This window comes from Mastomys coucha, unplaced genomic scaffold (assembly GCF_008632895.1).
Source record: "Mastomys coucha isolate ucsf_1 unplaced genomic scaffold, UCSF_Mcou_1 pScaffold6, whole genome shotgun sequence".
NCBI lineage: Eukaryota > Metazoa > Chordata > Mammalia > Rodentia > Muridae > Mastomys > Mastomys coucha.
The window spans coordinates 61,493,797-61,515,815 of NW_022196912.1; the positions used below are offsets into that span (position 1 = coordinate 61,493,797).

The window sequence follows — 22,019 nt, forward strand, 5'->3', positions numbered from 1 at the left end:
CTATTTCACTGCAAATCTGTGACTTCTTAATTGCTGTTGTCATACACACCAACATGTACATACAAACACACACACAAACACAAATATGATCTGCTCAGTCCATTTATTGTTGCTTATAGGTATGGATGTTTACAGCTAACCACTTGGATAAACTACTGTGGTGGTTTGAATATGCTTGGCCCATTGGAAGTGGCACTATTAGGAGGTAGGGCCTTGGAGTACTTGTAATCTTATTGGAGAAAGTATGTCATGGTGCAGGCAGGATTCTAGACTCATAGTGCTCAAGTTCTCTCTAATGTAGAAATAGAGCTTCCTCCTGGCTGACTGCACATGACAATCTCTTCCTTCTGGCTCCTTTTGGATCAAGGTGTAGAACTCTTAGCTCCTCTAGCACCATGTCTACCTACATACTGCGATGCTTCTTGGTATGATGATAATGGACCAAACCTCTGAAACTGTAAGCTATTTCCAATGAAATGTTTTACAAGAGCTGCCTTGATCATGATGGCTCTTCACAGCAATGGAACCCTAATTAGGATACTTAACAATGAATAACCTAACAGAGAGCTTATCACTGGGGAAAACTCATTTTCCTCAGAAGCCTTTAGATTCCTGTAAGTTTGCATCTGAGTGCAGGATCCTGTGAGATTTTTCCCATTCATGCTGACATGTAAAGTGTACTGTCATTGTACAGGTCTTGTTTAGGCACAGCATTGGTGAAATATTGTGAGTCCCTCTTCCTTATCATATAAAAGACATTATTTCACAGCAGGCATCTTTGTCTCCTTGATCAAACATTCTCTCCTCCTTGAGCTTTACAAGGAGGAGTTAGTTTGTATACATATCAGTAGGTGTTTAGAGCTCTAAGTTCCATTCTTCTTTGCATTTTGACTAGTTGTGGTTTTCTGTAATGGGCTCTATCTGCTACAAACAAATCTTCATTGAATAGGAAAAGCTATATTTCTATGTGGGTTTAGAAACAGGACTGTGGATAGTGGAGAGGCTGGGGTGAGAGACAACATAGTCACATGAAGAATCTGACTCTGGAAATTGCATTAAGGTACAAATTGGAGTTTATTGCATAACGTATAAGCTTATATACAGTGTTTGAGCCAATCCAAAACCCCTAAATCCTTGGCCTGTAGTATCTCGCAACACTATCACTGAGCTCCAATGAAAGCACTACCTGATGAGGAGTAGGGGGAGTATTATCACCCATGAGAACTTCTGTGAAGACTTGGAGATGGAAGGGGGCAGCCACTACCCTGGCCTAAGATCCCTTTTTGCTGTCTCACTGCTACACTAGGAGCCTTCTTAGTTCTGATGCCATCAGGACTCTGAAAAGTTGGAGGAGTCTTTGGTGCCTCGTTCTCCATCCAACTTTTCCTTAACAAGGTTAACTTCTACATCTCACAGATGTAAGTGTACAGCTAAGTATTTCTACATAGAAAATCCTGATGCTAAAAGATAAGTATACCTCAGTAGCCAAATGAAAAACTTGTGCCATATTCATACATCAAGACTGAACAAACCATGCCTATACAACACATGATGAATTATAGAAATATAAATTTAAGTGAGTGAAATCAGACCAAAAAGAAAAAAGATCAAAAGACATAGTATGACTCAATTTTTTTAAAAACCAGGAAAAACAAAAACAAAAACAAACAAACAAACAAACAAACCCTGATGTACTAGTAGCTTTTCTAATGCTGTGGTAAGACATCATGATCAAGGTAACTTATGCAAGAAAGTGCTTAATTTGTACTTACCAGTTATGAATGTTAGAGTTCATAAAAGTTGAGAAAAATCATTGCAAGAGGAACACCTGAGATCTTATATCTTCATCCACAAGTAGGAAAAGGAGAAAGAGGGAAAAACTAGGATGGTCAGGTAAGCATATTTGAATCTGTAAAGACTGCCCTAACCCTTTCCAACAAGGCCAAACCTCCAAATCCTTGCAGAACTGTTCCACTGACTAAAAAACAAGTATTCCCACTTAAGAGCCTATACAAGGCCTTTCTCATTCATTCAAACCACCATATTCCACTACCAGCTTCCATAGGCTTGTGACCATATCATAATACAAAATAAATTTAGTCCAAATTCAAAAGTACACTAATCTTTTACAATCTTGGTTCTGGGCAATGTCCAAAGTCTCTCCTTTATACTTCATCAAATATTTTAATGAAAAATAAAAATCAAAGAAAAAACTTGGTATTTTCTACATTCAATGGCACAAAATATACCTTACCATTCCCCAAAGGGGGATCGATGCATAGTAAGGAAGGACTAAATGGAAGCAAGACCAAACCCTAGCAGGCAAACTCCAAATCTATGCCTGATCGAAGGGTTAAGATAGCTCCAACACGCTGAGTGTTGTGACACACTCTGCTTTTCTTTTCTTTTTTTTTTTTTTTTTGACTGGTTCCACTCCCTGTCTGGAGCTCTCCTTTGCAATATCATATAACTCTGAGAAATCTAACATCTCAGAGTCTCCAAAGAAATCCAGGCTTCAATTTCACAGCTTCACACAATAGTCTCTCAGGGTTTTTAGGGAGTGGCTCCCCAGCCACATGGTTAGCCTCAACTGCTTTCCTAGCCATGAATGCAGATTCATAACTCCTTTCTCTTTCAGGACTGGAGAGCCACAATCATATGGAGAGCACTGCCAAGTACAAATGTCCATTTGAGTGGAGACTATCCTGCTATATTTTCAGCAAATTTTTTTTGTTGTTTTTGCTTTTTAGGAGAAGAAATTTCTTGGGCACTTTTACCAATGGATCTTGTACTGATCCACTCCCTCTATTCCATTCTCAATTAGATTTTTCTTCATCATTTTTATCACTCACCTTGGCTTCAACATTAAAGTTCCTATTAAAGTTACTACTTTTTTCTTTGATTGTCTATTTTGTAATTTTTTTTTACCCTCGTGATGTTTTTCGCTGTAGACCTGCCTAAGCATGATAACCATATGGCATGACTAATAACCACATAATAGAATCAACATTAGGCTATCTTGAAATCTCCTACACTAAGGAAAGTAGTCCATTACTTTTAAATGTGGCTTCATACAAATGCCTATGTTAAGGGTAAAATATATCCACAATCTATGCCAAAATATCATAAGACAGGTTCTTAACTCAGTTGCTAATTATTTTTCCCCTGAAAGCCTTTTGATCTGTCCCTCCATAGTCCACATAACTGCCAACACTGTTTTCCAAGTTCTGAATAAAACCAAGCTCCACTTACAAAATCAAACTGACTTCATAGTTCGAAGTCTCAAAGTCCTCCATATTCAAAAAAAAAAAAAAAAAAAAGACATCTGATTTTATCTGCCACAGCAATAGTCTAATAGTCTGCTGCCTGGTACCAACTTCTATTTTAGGTTTTGTTTTGTTTTGTTTTGTTTTTCTACTGCTGTGATAAGACACAATTACTAAACAAACATATAAAAGAAAGCATTTAATTTGGGGCTTGCTTATAGCTTCAGGGGGTTGGAGTTCATGACCATCATTGTAGGAAGCTTGGTAATAGACAAGCAATAATGGTGCTAGAGAACTAGCTCATTGCTTTTATCCAGATCCACAAATTAGGACACATGCAACATGCACACACACACACACACACACACACACACACACACAAATACATGCAGAGGGAGAGGAGAGGGGAGAGAGAGAGAGAGAGAGAGAGAGAGAGAGAGAGAGAGAGAGTACAAATGATCTAATATTTCCCAAATAATTCTACCAACTGAGGACCATGAGGTCAATATATTTCATATATGAAACCTATCAGAGACAATCTATCTCCCATCATTGAAACCACCACAATACTAGAGAGAAGTAGAGCTCATTTCAGGAGCACCTGTTCCTTGAGATTTTAAGAACAGTGAAGCATTTGGAGTTTCCACATTATCCATTTCAACCATTTATGCTGTGTTATTTTTTTTACAAGAAGATGAAATTCATGTGCAAATCAAAAGTGCTTGGGATGTCAAATGATGTGCAAGACATAGGCAAAGCTATGTCTTATGCCTAAACTATGATGAATGACATTCATACATTCCCCAGTGGCTATGAAATACTTCCGTAACAATTCCTTGGGTTGAATTAGGAAGAAAATTAAGTATTAGCTGCTTGAACATATAGTGCAAATATTATCTTCTACATTTAATTTCTCTATAGAGGCAAGAAGCACAGAAATTACTAAGACTGTTTTCTTCAAATGGCAAGAAGTCTTTTTGTTCAGTTGACAGGAAGTGAAGTGGTGCTGTGTATGCAAAATATATAACTGGGGGAAATATTTTTCTTGTAGAGACCAACACCTTGCCTCTCATCAAGAAAGAACTGAAAAATTTAAAAAATCACAATGGCTCTGAATGGCAGTACCTTTGGAATGATGCTACTTTCAGTTTAAGACAATGCAGCAATTGAAATAGAACAAACTTGAAGAAAGACAAAGAGCAAAGCCCACAGAATTAAGGAGAAGGAAATTCAGAGGAAAATAACTTATTCCATGAGGACAGGAAGTCTTGATGCTGCAAATGAAGCGTTGGGCTAGCAATTCAGAGTTCTCCCTGGTGACAAGGGCAGTAGGCATAATTAAGTTAAAAAAAATCTATTTTCCTTTGGGAAGCACTTCCTCTCTTAGTAGTTGCTTTCTCACGAATCCTGGTCTAAAGTGGGGAAAAAAAAAAACCTTTCGTTTTTTATCTTCTCTAGCAGTTACAGTTTTGATTTCAGTGCTCAGAAAGACTTCAGGTTTTGGAACCAAACATACCCCTTTTTCTTCCAAATTCCATGCTTTGCAGGTACCTACAGTTCTATGTCAGCATTCTGCATGCTTTTCTTCCATTAGGACACAAAACTTTAACAGCAACTACATATAAAGAAAAAGAAAAAGAAACAAGTGAGAATAATTCTGATAATATATCTTAATAAGTATAACAGATTTTCAACTGCCATTCTTTCATCTGCAATTAGCAGAAAATGTTAGTGGAAATATATTTTATTTTATTGTATAATAAGATGTAAAATCCAATGAGTAATCAGTATCATGATTCAGTTCATGTAAGACACACCTCAAGTGTAAAATAACCATGGTGGCCAGTGGTGCCAGGACGGGAGTACAGCAGACTGGCAATCCCTAACAATGCTGGGAGAACACTGTCAACACTGTCTAGGGAGACATACCTGTTTCAAGGAAACATGAGAAGCTTCTCATAAACAAAGAGTGCAGTGGAGGAGGATTCTTTTCAGTGTAGCTTTCACTTCTATTCCTTTGGTGATTCAACTATGCTTTTTTCATGGATCCAGAAATAATCGAAACTCGTATTTACATTTTCCCAAATTAACTTGGAAAAGTAAAGAAAGGGGTGTTCTTATTTTCTATTTGATTTTTCTTTCTTTTTTCTTTTCTTTTATTTTTTGTTTGTTTTTTATTTGCATTGGTGTTTTGTGCTGCCATATGGTTGCTGGGAATTGAAGCTGGGTCATCTGGAAGAGCAACCACTCAGCCATCTCTCCTGTCCCTTCCTCTTTGATTTTTTATTTTATTTTATTTTATTTTAGTCTCTTATGTAAGTCCTTGAAGTTCACTTAATCTTTTTTTCTTAGCTCAAGACATGATCAATATAGCTCACTGGTTTCACAATTGCTAGGGGACAAAAGCTCAAGATCATTACTTGCACTGTCTCAGCCTTCAACACTCAGTTCATGTTGCATGAGGTAAGGTAGATTGTTAAATTGTCTACTATTACATATTTATCCATTGGGATAATCTTATTAGTATTTTGCTTTTATTTGTAATGAAACTTAGAGTTGCTGAATTTTTTTAAACCTAAGTTATGTTTTGTATAGTACAATATTACATTTCCATGTTACATGCATCAAAGATTAGAATTCCTTCCTTTGAAGTTCCTTTTATATTAACATTGAATTCTGTTTGATATTCCAGTGATTTTTATTAGCATTTGTTTCAAACACATTATATGATATATATATATATATATATATGTCTATTTTAATTAAGCATTTTGTTCATATTTTAAGTACAAATTTTTTAGCATTTACATATGTAGACAGGATATCACTGTATGTAGACCTGGCAAGTATGGAACACACTATGTAAACTAAGCAGGATGGCTTTCAACTCAGAGGTCTGCCTGACTCTGCATTTCAAGGACTGAAATAAAAGGTCTGCACCATGCCCAGTCCTTAATATATTTGTAGTAAACAATACTTACACATATTGATAGAACAGTTATAATTTATAGTTTAATGCTTTTGAGCATTCTTAACCCACTATTGTGATCCTTGGATTCCGAAATAGTAAATGATGCTAGTTTCCTCTTATAAAGAAATCTAGATAAAATATTGATGTCTGATCAGTCCCATTTCTTTTGCCTTACTTCTTTATTGTTTTATTTTCTACCTAATTTTAACAACCTCAAATTATTATTATGGTGGTAGCTGTTTTCAATATTAAACACTTTACTGACTTTTTACCATTTACTGATTCTTTGCCACACAGGGTATTGTAGACACTTATTCCACCAGGACTAATTTCCTATTTTCTGAAAGTTATTCTTTTGTAGTTCTGTCAGGATAACATCATAGTCTTCAACACATCCGTTCACCTTTTCTTTTCTCACTATAATACTTTATTCATGCATGTAATTCTCAATTGGCTGTTATTTCTGTTAACATTTTGAAGACATAATTTCCATGGGTTTCTGGCCTCTTTTGTGTACTGTCAATCTAATTCTGGTTCTTTTGTAACAGATCTGACTTTTCTCTTTTCTTGCAGTTTTTTAAACCACTGGCTTCAGTCGTTCATTTCACCACAACAGACCAGGTTTATGATTTGTTTATATTAATTCTGCTTTGTTTTAAAATATAGCTAGAGCCTCAAATTATTACCTTGTAATTATTCCCTGCATTCTTTTATAATGAAACACCTCTAAATATACATTGAAACTTGCATTTTCTTCCAAGCTTATTTAACATCACTTTTCATTCCCTTTTTACGTAATTTGGGTAGTTTAATTAATTATTAACTTCATATATCTAATACTTAGTTTTTACTGGTCTATTTAACTAGACCACAACTCTCTTTTAAAGGCTGGGTTTATGGAAGAGGAAATAAATGAGTATATGTATGTACATGTATAAGGAGGTCAGAATATAACCTCAGCTGTCACTCCTACATTGCCACCCACCTTGAGGTTTTGAAGCAATACCACTCAGTGGTCTGCAGTTCACCAAGTAGAGTAGGATACCAATCCAGAAAGCACTAGAGGACGACCATAGTGCTTATACAGTATCTTAGTTAGGGTCTCATTGTTGTGAAGAAAAACCATGACCACATTACTGTTATAAAAAAGACATATTTAATTGGGGTTGGCTTACAGGCTGGCTTTCAGGGGTTTAGTCCATCATAATCATGATGGTTTGCAGGTAGACATGGTGCTGGTGAAAAATCTTAGAGCTTTACAATCTTGATCTGCAGGCAGGAGAACAACAGTGTATCACATTAGTCATGCCTTAGGCATATGACTCCTCAAAGCCTTTCCCCATAGGGACATACTTCTTCCAACTAAGGTTGATCTACTCCCATAAGCCCAACTAAGATTAAGATCCTTAACCTTCCAACTAAGGCTAAGAACCTTAACCTCCTAATAGTGCCATTCCTTATGGGCCAAGCATTCATATTCACGATTCTATGTGTGGGTGGGAGGTAGGAAGGCATTCTGATTGAAATTATGACACATGGCAAGTGATTTCCTGAATAAGGTCTTTCTACAGCCCTGGACAATAACTATTCATTTACTGTCCTAACTAGTATCAATATCAATATAGTAATTTCAATTCCTATTTAAGTATTTCTTGTTTTAAAATTATTAAAATATGATTAATTTAACTTGCTTTTTAAAAGCATATATTGAAATATTTATAATTGTAACATATCTTCTTAAATTTTCATTGAACATCCATGTATCTTTGGTTGTATAAGAATCTATGAATTTATTTACCTGTCAGTTTGTACCCAGAACTCCAGTAGCATTGACAAGCAAGGTGCTGGCTTCTGGACCAGAGGCCGTGTGGGTCACATAAATTCAAGATTCAAACCTGGTTTTGATTTCTGATCTCTTAGTGAGATTTGCATGTCTCTGCCACATCTCCTGTGAGGAAAGCCCCACTTCTCTTCCTGCTTTATGGTTAGATTTTGTTTTAATTGAGAATAAAAGGCAAGAGATATGCCTTAGAGAAGGTCACCAAATCTGAATTTTTTGAATTTTCTCCCTAAGTACCACATGAGGGAAAAAGATACTTGGCTCCTCCAAGTTGTGTGACTTCTAAATCATGCTCCCTCACATACACTTTAGAAAGCTGATAGATAAGATAGATAGATAGATAGATAGATAGATAGATAGATAGATAGATAGATAGATGATAGATGATAGATAGATAGATAGACAGATAGATAGATAGATGTTAGATTGATACATACATACATACATACATACACACACATATGTATATACACACATGGCTAGATAGGCCAGCAGGCAGACAGACAGATAGATGTAACAAAATTTATTGAGAATGAAGTGGGTTCTAGTGGTACCAGTTGGATTTACTCTAAACACCTAGTTTCAAACATTGACTGCCTTGGCATTTTTCTCCAAGTGTAGAGAAGTTAAAGCTGCCTTTTCCTTGTTGACAAAGTCATTTCTAGGCCCTGCCTTTATGAGAGAATTTTACTATTATATATCTAGCTTGAAAGGTTCCTTAGTTTCTCAGGTGAGGTGGAATGAGATTAACTCCAACTTGCTTCTCACCCAAATGCAACCAAAAATTCAACACCTGGATACAAAAATCTTATTTTCTGTTTTGTCATTGTTTTCATTGTCTTTTGATTATTCCTTTTTCTTACTCAAATATCAGTTACGTTTTGACATCACGTTGGTGAGTTCTCTTATACTTTCTCAAATATACTTCTCAAATAATTCTAGCTATATTGTCATCGTGGTCTACCCTCTTAGTAGAATCCTACATGTCATTTGTACTTTCATCTATTTTAATATTAATGAGAACTAAGACATGGTCCTATCCATAATAGTTATTGATTTTGACATAAGTATGCCCCCATAGGAAACATATATTTACAAAGACCCCTAGGGAAGTATTATTGAATCTTTAATAGGCTCATGATTCAACTCAAGAATCCCATTAAAATGCAGATCCCCTGTTTAGAAAGTGAATTATTATGTGATGTCAAGGTCACTGAAACCTCATGGCTCACATTTTGAGGAGCAAGGCTCAATAAGGTTATACCATACTTTATTTAAGGAGATGCCCCCTTCAACATACATTAAAAATATTAAAAATGCTACCTAGTTCTTCTCTCGAGGTTTTCATATTACTTATATTCAATGTATTATTTCTATCTTTGCAAAGAGATTTACAAAGATTGGCTATTCCTCTTAAATGCTATGTGACATATTTTTCCAGAGCTATTTGGAGTAAGTAAATCTTGTATAAAATATTATGTGTATTTCTGCAATCTAAGTTTTCCCTACTCAGAGAAGAACACAGGAAAAACTCAGAACACTGAAAAACTCAGAACACAGAAACCTATTTAAGAAAAATAAGATAAAGAGAATCAGTGGGTATTATCAATGGATGGACTTGATATTCATGACTTTGCTTTACACTTTTTTGGAAAAACAACAATAACATAAACAAAAACAACAACAAAGAATTGATATTAAGATACAATTTTTAAGTGTCTAGCAGCTATGCTGGACACTTTAAAAATTAGAAACAATCTGGAGAAACCCTGTGGAGAGTGAGTCTGGTGCCCTTAAGAATTATCTGTCTTGTGTTACTCAAGGTGAACGTTATTGCCTGTGGGGAACCATAATAGATTGTTTTCTAAATGTGATATTGCTTAAGGACACAATCTTCAGTCTACTGTCTTCCTTACTTCCTAACCTGATTGAAACAAACTCTACCTTAATACTCATATACCTTAATGTAGATTACTAACTGCTCATATAAGAATCAAAAACAAGCCTTGCAGTGGTGGCACATGCCTTTAATTCCAGCACTTAGGAGGCAGAGGCAGGCAGATTTCTGAGTTCGAGGCCAGATTGGTCTACAGAGTGAGTTCCAGGAGAGCCAGGGCTACACAGAGACACCCTGCCTCAAAAAAAACCAAACAAAAACAAACAAACAAAAAAAAGAATCAAACACAAAAATGAGTTTAGCATGTAGAGCAAAATCTTGGAACTCTAGATAATGTTTATATCAATCATCAAAAAAATGAACATTTTCTTAGATCCTATTATCATTTAACTAAGCTTGATTTATAGTAATGGAGTTTTTAGTATATATATATATATATATATATATATATATATATATATATATATACACTAAACCATATATGCACATATATATATATATATATATATATATATATATATATGGCTTATATGTAGAGAGAGTACACACACACAGACACCTTTTTAAAATGCCTCATTACTCTAAAATTAGATTAGTGATTACATCATATAAAAGGGAAAGGTAAATTAATTTTAGAATTAGAAAAAACTGCATGCATGAGAGCATGAGTATATGTGTGTGTGTGTGTGCTAAGACTGCAGGTTCCTGAAGAGTAAAGAAGGTATCAAAATCCCTGAAGCTGGAGTTATAGGTAGTTTTGTGTTGGCAGAAATGGGTGTTGAGAAACAAACTGTTTTTCTTTGTAAGAGTACTATCTGTTCTTAACCTTTGATCCATCTTTACAACCATCTGTGTGTGTGTATGTGTATGTGTATCTGTGTGTACACATGTATATGTATACACATCATGCATATATTTTATATAGCGTGTGTGTATGCATGTACATGCATATTTGCACATATATGTCTGTATCTAGTTTTATGTATTATCCCTATGTACACACTGAGAAATAAAAGGGGATATGCAAACAGTAATTTAAATAATGTAAACCATCTTAGCTACTTTCTTCCCTTATTCATTTCAATTCTTCTGCTTCTGAGGAAATCTTTTAGATTGCACACACACATACACACACACAATTCTTTAGAAGAACCTTTATATTTTAAGTTATATTTGGCTCAATTCAGTACCTCCTGCTAGAACATAGGATAAAACTGAGTTTGTAAGTGTATTAGTCAGGGTTCTCTAGAGTCACAGAACTTATGGTAGTCTCTATGTAGTAAAGGAATTTATTGATGACTTACAGTCTGTAGTCCAACTCCCAACAATGGTCAGCAGCAGCTATGAATGGAAGTCCAAGGATCTATCAGTTGCTCAGTCCCACAAGGCAAGCAGGCAAATCAGAGCAAGCCTTACTTCTTCCAATGTCCTTATATAGGTCTCCAGCAAAAGGTGTGGCCCAAATTAAACGTGTGTGCCACCATACCTTTAATCCCAGATGACCTTGAACTCATAGATCTTCCTATCTTAATCTTCTGGGATTCATAGCCACTATACCTCAAGATCTCCATGCCAAGTTTCAGGTCGAAAACTTTTATCTCTCAGCCTCCAGATTAGGGCCACAGGTGAGCCTTCCCATTCTGGATTGTAGTTCATTTCAGATATAGTCAAGTTGACAACCAGGGATAGCCACTACCGTAGGCATCATTTCAAGATGGAACTGTGTTCTCAGATTCCCAGCAAGCCATAGTTTGGTCAACATTTTGAAAGTCAGAGTCATCCAAGATGCTCTGCAAGTTACGTACTTTATTTTTAGTATTGCCCCTATAGTATGTTTCTTTCACCTGTGTCCAATTTCAATGTCAACCCAAAGTAACTGCAGTAAGAGTAGCCTACCCTCTTTCTCAGGAAAGTATCCAAGGGGATCTTACCCACCACAGAGGTGCTCTGGGTGTTAATAGACTCCTACAAAACTGATGCAGTGTGTTCTTAAAATGGCCACTCACAGTTAAACTACCCAGAAATGGACTGCACCGCAGAGCTGATTATTTTATCCTTCCCCACACCTGCCAATACCTCAACTCTTTTACAATAGTCTCCCTATCCCACTAGATATATATTGATGATCGGTAGGTGATTGCTCTTTAAGAAATGAAAAGAAAAAGAAGTCTAACAACGGGCATCATGGTTTAAGCAGAACTTTAGTGCTCTAGCCAGAATTAACAACAAATCCCAGTTCTTCTTCATCCAAAAAGTATTGACCTTTAAGGGGATTTATTTGCACGGTCTATATATATTCTATATGTCTAAACCCCTAAGAAATTAGACATTGGCATATGGAAGATTCCCAAGTCCCACTTTCATTGGTAGTTCATACCAAAAGTCTTAACAGAAGAGAGCTAATGTAACACATGGAAGTCATTGTCTTTTCTATCTTACCACTGTCTTTCTACAATAGAGCTGCCTGGCCACAAGAATGTGAAACCTGTATCTTCAGAGAACAAATGGCTGCCATGTTATCAAGAACAGATTTCTCTGAGTGGATCTCTTGTCTAGTAGTTTCCTCAAAGATCAAAATCTTTCATCATGGAAGGAAGCTTCTGAAAATACAGGATATTAAATGGGAGGTCAAATAGCAGGAAATTTTGAGACAGATATATTTTTTTAAAGATTTATTTATTTTATTCATATGAGTACACTGTAGCTGTCTTCAGATGCACCAGAAGAGGGCATCCTATCCCATTACAGATGGTTGTGAGCCACCATGAGGTTGCTGGGAATTGAACTCAGGACTTCTGGAAGAGCAGTCAGTGCTCTTAACCATCTCTATAGCCCAAGACATATATTTTAACAGAGGGTATGCTAAGGAAAGAGTTCATTAAGAGACAGGACACTTATTGGTAGTGGAAACAATGATGTATTCTAAGGGGAAGTGAAAGAATCCATCTTACAGGGAAGCTCCTTAATCTCAGAAAGTAAATAACTCCTAATATCTTTAGGAAGTCCCTGAAACTGACCAAATTCATTAGACCCATCCCCCTCTAAGTTACTTTCAAACAAGCTGGCTATTTAACAGAAAACCTGAGCAGCCTGAAAGAAGCAGACACCAGGAAAGCTGCACTGAAAAACTAAAGAAGGGCTGTGCTGCCAGAAAGAGGATCAGACCAACTGAGCTCCCAGCAAGCTACCCAGGAACCTGCTGAGTTGCCTGCAGGTCGGGCAGTGTGGTGCAAGTATTTAGCTTTTTAGAAATGTCACCATGCTAGGGTAACTTCTGATGATCCAGCTGTCTTTGAGAAATTTCTGTTTCTTCACCCATTATCTCTGTAAATAACCCCATTAAAACTCATTGGTTCTGAAGAACTTGGACTTTGGTGGTATCCATATTCTGGTCTGATATTGCTTCCTTATCTAGGGTTAGTTAGTAGACATTTTCCCATGTTCCCACAGCGATAACAAAGCACAGCAATAGTAAATTATGAGTGCCTGGTAATATTCAGCCTGCAAGGCACTGACATGGCCGGAAGCTCTGTGGAGACCCACCGGACTATGTGTTACAAAAACCAGGACATGTCTGTTTTTATTTTCTTTATCTATTACTTATTTTTCTCAGTTATTGTTTAGTCCACACTATCTAACACATTCCCTGGTACATGACAGATCATCAATATACATTCAACTTTGTATCAGAGATGAAAAAAATGGGAAAGAGGGGAGAAGAATGAGAAAAATTGAGATGTGTCTATCAGGCTATGCAGTGAATTTTGTTGCTTCTTATTGATGGAGCAGCATGGTGACCTCTATTTTTAATTTTGCAAAGATGTTAGCATTTCTTGAACACTATGGTGTACTCTTGACTGATCCTTTATCACTGTATGCCCTCATCACCCATTGAGGTCTGAATTGGCAGCTACTCAGTGCACCCCAAGAATAACTTTGTGACCACAGGAATCAGTGTTTTCTGTAATTATGCTCCTGGGTTGTGAAATCTGTTTCCTGTTGAGATTAAGAGAGGAGCATCTGTTTCAAAAATTAGGTTAAAGTGAAAGAGGTTCATCTATTTGCTGACATCTTTAATCTTTACTCTGCTGTCATTTGATTTACATTTGATTTTATTCACTCACAGAATCGCCATATGAAAAAAATTTCATAATTATAATAACAACTTACAGAGTTTTACTGAGTGCCAGACAAAATTTAATCCTGCCATAAGCTCTTTTGGATGTCTTATACTAGCATCATTTTAGAGATAAAAATATTTGAAAAGTAAAGAAGTTCAGAAATCTTACCATTGCTACTGAGCAACAGAATCAGAAGTCTGTCAAAGCTGTCCCCAACTAAAAATAGAAATTTCAACTCTATATATGAATATAAACTTTCTATGTGTATATTGCTGAATGTGTAAATATAAAATAGGCAGTGGTATAAAGTTTAACAATGTCAAAGATTGAATTAGACAGCATTATACCAGGAACAAATATACCAGAATAATCAACACCATAATTTAGACACCACTTTTTCAAAACATTATATCATGATTCCATTTTAGAGTAGATAATTGGTTTGTGTAATACTCTTTCAACATGTCACACAGTAATTGTCCTTGTCATGACTCAAATTAAAATTGACTCCACAATATCAACCAACTAGACCCCCCAGAGCTCCCAGGGACTAAGCTACCAACCAAGGAGTACAGATGGCTCCAGCTGTGATGCAGAGGATAGCCTTATCAGGAACCAATGGGAGGAGAGGTCCTTTGTCCTGTGAAGGCCCCAATGTAGGGGAATTGAGGGCAAGGAGGAAGGAGTGGGTGAGTGTGTGGAAGAACACTCTCAGAAGCAGAAGTACTGGGGTGGGATTAGGGGTTTCTAGGAGGGGGAACTGGGAAAGGGGATAACATTTGAGATGTAAACAAAAAAATATCCAATAAAAAAAACTGACTTGTAACTACACTCTTAAAGAATATGGACATATAACATAGTTTACTCACATATTTGAAGATTCATTTATTAGGATTCTGAGTTGAACATCAGGGAAAGTCTTGGTGATAATGTTGTAGACTTTTTTTTTTTTTTTTTTTTTTTTTTTTTTTTTTGCATTCTGTTGTCATCTCTGCACACAGAATCTAGTAATCTAATATCACCATATATCATGTCAAAAGATTACATATATTTGCAAACTCACCACACACAAACTAGTGGGAACTAGGTAAAAGAATTGCTGAATGACAGAATCAAAGGCCATGAAAGGAACAGATGAAAACCTTTAGACCAATGGTGTGTCATCCATTAGGGTTACCAATTATGTATCACCATTTGTATTTTCTTTTTCCGAATATTTCATTTTTTTCCCTAAAGAAGAAATATTTGATAGTATGAAAGTAAAGACATTCCAGAATGTCTAGAACATACAACCTGGTGCTATTTAACAGTGCTTAGTCTTTGATGGCATTGACCTTGGTTCAGTAACCAGGGGCATCCTGTTTTGTTTTGTTTTGTTTCGTTTGTTTTGTTTTTCATTCTCTTAAATATAGGTTGAGAGCTTGTTCATTTGGGTTCTTCCAGAGTGAAGACAGGACATTTTAAAAGATTCATGAGCTTGACAGAATTTAATTTTCTCTGCTATGTTTTATTGAGTATATATCAGAGAGTTTATTTGGTTTCTGGATTACTCCCACCCCAATAAGATACCTAGAAGTAAAGATAAAGTTCATCAAGATCTAGAACTTCTCTATAATGTCTGAGCTTACTTGTTCTTTATTTTTCAATAATTAAAAACTCAAATTAAGGGACTGCAAGATATCTCAGCTTGTAAGGTATCTTCTACACATGCGTGAAGTTTAGATACCCAGTACCTACATAAAAAGACTGGCATAATTATGTATACTTGTAACTCCAGTAGGTAAGAGGCAGAGATATGTAAGATCCTGAAACTGACTAGGCAGCTAGCTTGTCCCAATCCATGATCTTCAGGCTCAATGAGAAACCCTGTCTCAAAATCAAATAATAATGAAATATTCAAATGATAGGTCTCTAGAAAAGCTATCCAAAACCTACCTTTACTTAGCCTATGTGCAAAGCTACTCACACACATATGCTCCACATGCATGTGTGCATATACCTATACTAACACATGCATAAACTACACAAAACACACACAACACAATTAACATAGTTTTCCAACAGAGTATGTATGTGTGGTGTACATGTGATTTATTTCAAACAATAAAAATCTGATTAAAATTAAACATAATGTAAAGGGCTGGAGAAATGGGATTATTTCACCATCTTGAAGCACAGAATAAAGTTTTGTGGGTAGAGTTCACAAAAACAGTAAGGCAATATGGATGAATATTACAGAGATATTAAGACTAATTAAGTGAAGTATATGTCTACATTTTTTAGCTTCTGGATACCAACATAACTTCTAGCTCATGATAGAGCGAAACTCAGCTCTCTAATGACCTTGATCAGCTATGATAATCCAGCCAATCATCTCTCAGGAGTCTACACAGAATGAGTATTTTGTTTGCAGGAATCCTTCCAATTTTATAGCCAGAAAGACACCAAGAAAACACTATAGATGGTGTTTTCGCTGTGCTATCAAGAAGATCAGAGTTTTTCGCTGGGTGTTTTGATTTAAATATAAACTGCTCCCCAAACAGCTCATGTGTTACAGATTGGTTTCCAGCATGGAAGAACTAAATTAATCAATGGATTGAACAGCTATATAGAGATGGAGGAAGTACATCATTGAGAGTATGAGGTTGAAGTCTACCTCTTATCCTTGGCCCTTCCCAACCCTCCTATCTTCACCTTCTCTTGTTACCTTGATATAAGCAGCTTTTCTCTACCATGCCTATATTTATGATGTTTCACCTTTATCACTGTCTGAGGGAACAATGGAATCAATAGAGCATGACATGGGATTGTAAGTGGAAACAAACATGGCCCACTGTGTTTCTCCTGGGAATTTTGTCACAGCAATTGTAAGCTAACAAACACAGTAGAAATGAAGCAATACTTGAAAAGACATCCCAAAGTTCTGATCTTATGCAGCCTGCAAGAAACATGATGAAGCGTCTAGTTATTTGGGGAAGGAGACAGAGGCATGAGCCCAAAGTTTCCATTCTCAGATATAGAAATGATGGCCAAAAAAGATCACAAGAACGGACTGATTTGTATTGTGTCTACTGTGATGATAACATGTAGAAATGGATAAAAGGAGTAATGTAATTGAAATTCTGTTGGATTTAGAAGATATTATTTTGTATATGTGTATAGGAGAGTTTTTCTTATTGTTTTAGTTATGTGTAGCTGATACCTAATTACCTGTCATGTCTGTGTATCTATTGTCTGTGTATATACCTATCATCTGTGAATTATATACTAAATAACTGAATATATGCAAGTATAGTTTCACAAATGTGGCATTTATATATAACTTCAAACCATTATAATAAACTAATATTTACTTCCTATAAAATTTCATAGTTATCTTTGTAATCTCTCTTTTTAACTTTCCAATTTCTCTATCTTTTAGAAAATGAGCAATCATCTTTTTAAAATTTTTATTTAATTTTATTCTTTAATCTTTTTGTTTTTCTTTTTTTTTTTTCAGCCCAGACTTCATCCCTGTCCAGGTCTGCCCCCTGACTGCTCCCCATCCCATACCTCCTTCACTGCCCCCATCTCCAACAGGAGGTCCCCACTCCCCGCCACCTCCACCTAAATCTCTCAAGAGTTCGGTGTATCTACTCTCACTGAGGCCAGACCAGGCAATCTTCTGCTGTATATGTGTCAGGGGCACCGTATCAGCTGGTATATGCTTCCTGGTTGGTGGCTCCATGCCTGAAAGATCTTGTGGGTCCAGGTCAGTTGAGATTGCTGGTTTACCCATGGGGCCACCCTCCTCCTTAGCTTCTTCCAGCTTTTCCTCAATTCAACCACAAAGGTCCCTGGCTTCTGTCCATTGGTTGAATGTTAATACCTATTTCTGACTCTTTCAGCTGCTTGTTGGGCATCCATGCTAGGATCCTGTCTGCAAGCACACAATCAGTAACAGTATAGGGGCCTTGGGCCTCTCCTTGAGCTGGATGCCAGTTTGGGCCTGTCATTGCACCTTCTTTTTCTCATGTTCTTCTCCATTTCTGTCCCTGCTGTTCCTTCAGACAGGAACAGTTCTGGGTCAGAGCCTTTGATGGTGCGATGGCAACCCCATCCCTCCACTTGATATCCTTTCCCCTGAAGAGTAGTTACTAATTATATATTCATTGAGAGAGAATGGCCTTGTAAATCTGGGAGTTTTCTGTAATTTCTTGAAACTTGCTTCCTGAATCTTAATGATTTTCCCTCATTGATGGGATGGAATGCTTCAATATGTAGGAAATTGTTATACAACATTTTATTTCACACTCAATTCTCAAGTTTGTCTTCCCTTCAAGCTTCCAAAGACAATACTCTCTTAATGGACCGTCAAAGTGACCCTTGGCCTTTCATACTTTCACTTTAATTGAAAATTAATCATCTTTACTCCTTCGCTATATGATTACCACACTTAGTAGTCTTAAATAATATCAGTTCTCTTCATGCTTAAGCATACTGCTAGTCCACATCTTGAATGTTTAAGTTATTACACTTTGAGGAAGTCTCCTCCATGAGTCTCCTGTATGGTTTAGTACTGCTAGAACTGTTAATAATCCCATCATTTGACGCACCACTAATAATGAGGTCCTTAACATCAATGAAACTATGCTGATTGAATCACTGATATTTAATTGAATAATGCAAATTTTCCTATTATAAATTGTATTGAGCATATTCCCTAGAAATTCCCTAGATCTGAGATTCAAATATATATACTTTAAGCCCCAGATGAACCATGCTACCAGCTGCCCACACTCAGATTTCCTTGGATCATCAGACAAAACACACACACACATACACACACACACATTCAGTTAATCTCAATATGCTTTTGCTAACTCAGTGACTGGGTACTCCTAAACCTCCCCTGCCACTCCAGACATAATGAGGTAGAGTGGTTATTGGCTACTTCAACCAAAATATCACATAACTGGTTAGATTTTTATCTTCTGCCACTACTGCCTCCTCCTTCTTCCACAGTTCTCCCAATTCTCCACTTAACCTCCCGTTCAACTCTTAAGTTTCCCATCCCTTCCTCAGTCATTGGTTACTGGTATCTTTACTGAGAGATCAAGAACTAATTGTAGAACAGGAATTTAGCATCAGAAAGACCCTCTACATATATGTATATATATGCAGGAAGCCTACTGATAGCAGCCTCTGGAACTATTGCTGTGAACTATTGTGTAAGGACAGCTTGTCTGCCTAGAGGGAGACACTGAATGGAAACACTTTAGTAAGTTGAATTTTAAAGTGCTTATAATAATCTTGACCTGCAATTGGAGTTGTGCTTTACAATCTTACTCAGTTGAGTCGAGGACCATGACCATGCATTTCTGGGCTTTGTCATGGTATAGGGCCAAGGAGAATCACACTGAGCAAAGGAAATAGGGTTTTGAAAGCAGGATTGGCATGATATCATAGCATATACTCCCATTTACCGATGGGCACAGAGAGTGAAATAACGATCTTACTTTATATTTTGAGTTATTATTCCTATTATTGATACATCTGTCCCCTTCTGTCCTAGCCTAATTGCCATAGCTCTTGACTATGCCTTTCTGGACTGCTGTGATATGCTGCTTTTCCTCACTTGTTGTTGCTCTTTTCAGTCTGGCCCCCATTTTGGAAACCATGGTATTTTACAGTGCATGTCGTCTAATTGCTATCTCAGTTGTTCAGTGACACACTGCTGCTGTAAGCACCAATGACTCAGCGTGACATGAACATATTCATTTAGTTTCAACCTTTAATGATTTTATTTTTAGTAAATATCTTTAACATTAATTTTAATTTATTTAGAATTTTATACATAAGTGAGTGCTGTACTTTCTTCATTTTCACACCACCTTTCCCTCCTTCCTCTAGTTCCTGTCCTGCCCTCTCAACTTCCAGACCTCTTCTTTAACTAGTATTGTTATACATAAGCATTTGCACATAAACACACACATATAGGAAGAGAAAAAGAGAGAAAGGCCTATATAAATACATCTGTTTAATATTGATCCATATGTATATATGTATATAGATAGATCAATAGATAGATAGATACACACACATATTATATATATATATATATATATATATATATATATATATATATATATATATATATGTATATAATCACTTGGAGATTGGTTATCACATAGGGACTCATTCCTAAAGAAATCTGATTATCCATTTCTTAGCAGCTATTAATTGCATGTAAGCTCTTCATTTAGTGGTAGGGTTTTAAGAGATTTTCCATATTCATGTTGATTGTTGATCTCAACTGATGCTATCATTGTACATTATTTATGGGACCAAATTATCAACACTTTATGGAACAGCTTCTCTATCATATTCAGAAGACATTTTCTCATGGTATACTTCCTGATCATCTGATTCTTACTATCTTGCCACTCCTTTCATCTGTAATGTTCACTAAACATTAGGTATAGCATTTGTGCTGTATTAATCTTACAGAATATTTCAACTTGACTACAATTCTCTCCCAAATTCTAGATCCCTAAAGCAGGATTTTCCACATGCTACTTTTTCAGGAAAGACTTTTATTTAATTTGGTGACTAACTACAGAACTTTAAATCCTAACTAAAGCTCTGACTACCTTGCACAGTTTGTATGATTCTAGAAATCAAGTTCCCAACTTGCCTGGTATAGATCTCTGATGTTGACATTTCATAATCCTAACATTCACATATTTAGTTCCAACACCTAAGAGTTTCCTGATTAACTCATGCATCAGTGACTCCCTGAGAAAGTCATTTCTTTCATGCTTATAGATCTTAGTTGAATAAATGAATAGTGAGTAAATCAGCCAATCAGTGTAAAGTTTTTCCTTTTGCCTTTGTATCTTTTAAAGCCTCCAATTATACAATCAGATTCAAATGCACTTAAAAATATTGTTCTCCCAAGTATATTCCTGAAAGCTTTCTCTTCCTATATGATGGTAACTTACCTTTTATGTGTCTTGAGGTTTTTTTCCATTCTAGTTGCTATAATTGTCCTTTTATGTATGTGAGATGTCAAGTAAAGCAGACAATAAGTAAATTAGATGGCATGAAGGAGATCAAGAAAAGAACACTTGCTGAATACAGTCTTATCTTTCCATATGTTGAACACCACCATACTTGGAACTCTGAAAATCAAACAAATATGTTATTTACAAATGTTTTTTGTCAAGAAAAGATAACAATTTTTCTCATAATATATTTTTTCTTCTGGTTTGGACATGTATTTGTGTGTACTGTCTTTACAAAATACAGTTCATATTGTACAAGTTTAACTGCTATTTCATCATAACCATTATAGCATAAATATCCAGATGTGAATTTTAATGATCACATCATTTTCTTTTGTGGAGCTTTATATAATCAACTTTGAACCTCTAAGCCAGTGGTTTTCAACCTTTTTAAGGCTGTGATCCATTAATATAGTTCTTCATGTTGTGCTGACCTCCAACCATAAAATTATTTTTGTTGCTACTTTATAACTTTAAGTTTACTACTATCATAAATCAAAATGTAAATATCTGATATGCAACCCCTGTGAAAATATTGCTTGACCCATAAACAGGTCATAATCCATAAGTTAAGATTCACGGCTCTAGGCTAATGCAGGCAAGTTATATTGAGAAAAATATAGGTACTCACTAGGTGCTGGATTAACTCAAGTTTTTCAGTTTTCCCTTCAATATAAAGAACTGGATTGGAAAGGAAAATATTGAACCTAATTTTTTTCTATTCACAGAATGAATTTATTGCGAATATTTCTTTGATACTAAATAGTAAAGTGGATTTTTAGCTCATTTCCTAAGGCCTTAAATTAAGGATTGATTGATTAATATTTCGATATAACTTCTGTCATTTCATTTCATCCATGTGGCACTTTAGGCCTTTT

The 22,019-nt window shown here is 36.0% G+C and overlaps 1 long non-coding RNA gene across 2 annotated transcripts in view; it reads right to left on the reverse strand.

The window, feature by feature from the left end:
* Positions 1 to 7,399: 7,399 nt before the first annotated feature.
* Positions 7,400 to 22,019, reverse strand: part of LOC116080605 — an 84,160-nt gene continuing 69,540 nt past the window's right edge. Inside the window, exons 7-10 of one of the 2 annotated variants that reach the window (XR_004114497.1) lie at positions 21,079 to 21,258; positions 12,414 to 12,574; positions 11,279 to 11,315; positions 7,400 to 7,506 (exon numbers count right to left, since the gene is read on the reverse strand). This is a non-coding gene — a long non-coding RNA (uncharacterized LOC116080605). The remainder of the gene's footprint in view (positions 7,507 to 11,278; positions 11,316 to 12,413; positions 12,575 to 21,078; positions 21,259 to 22,019) is intronic. The other variant, XR_004114498.1, reaches the window with a different exon arrangement.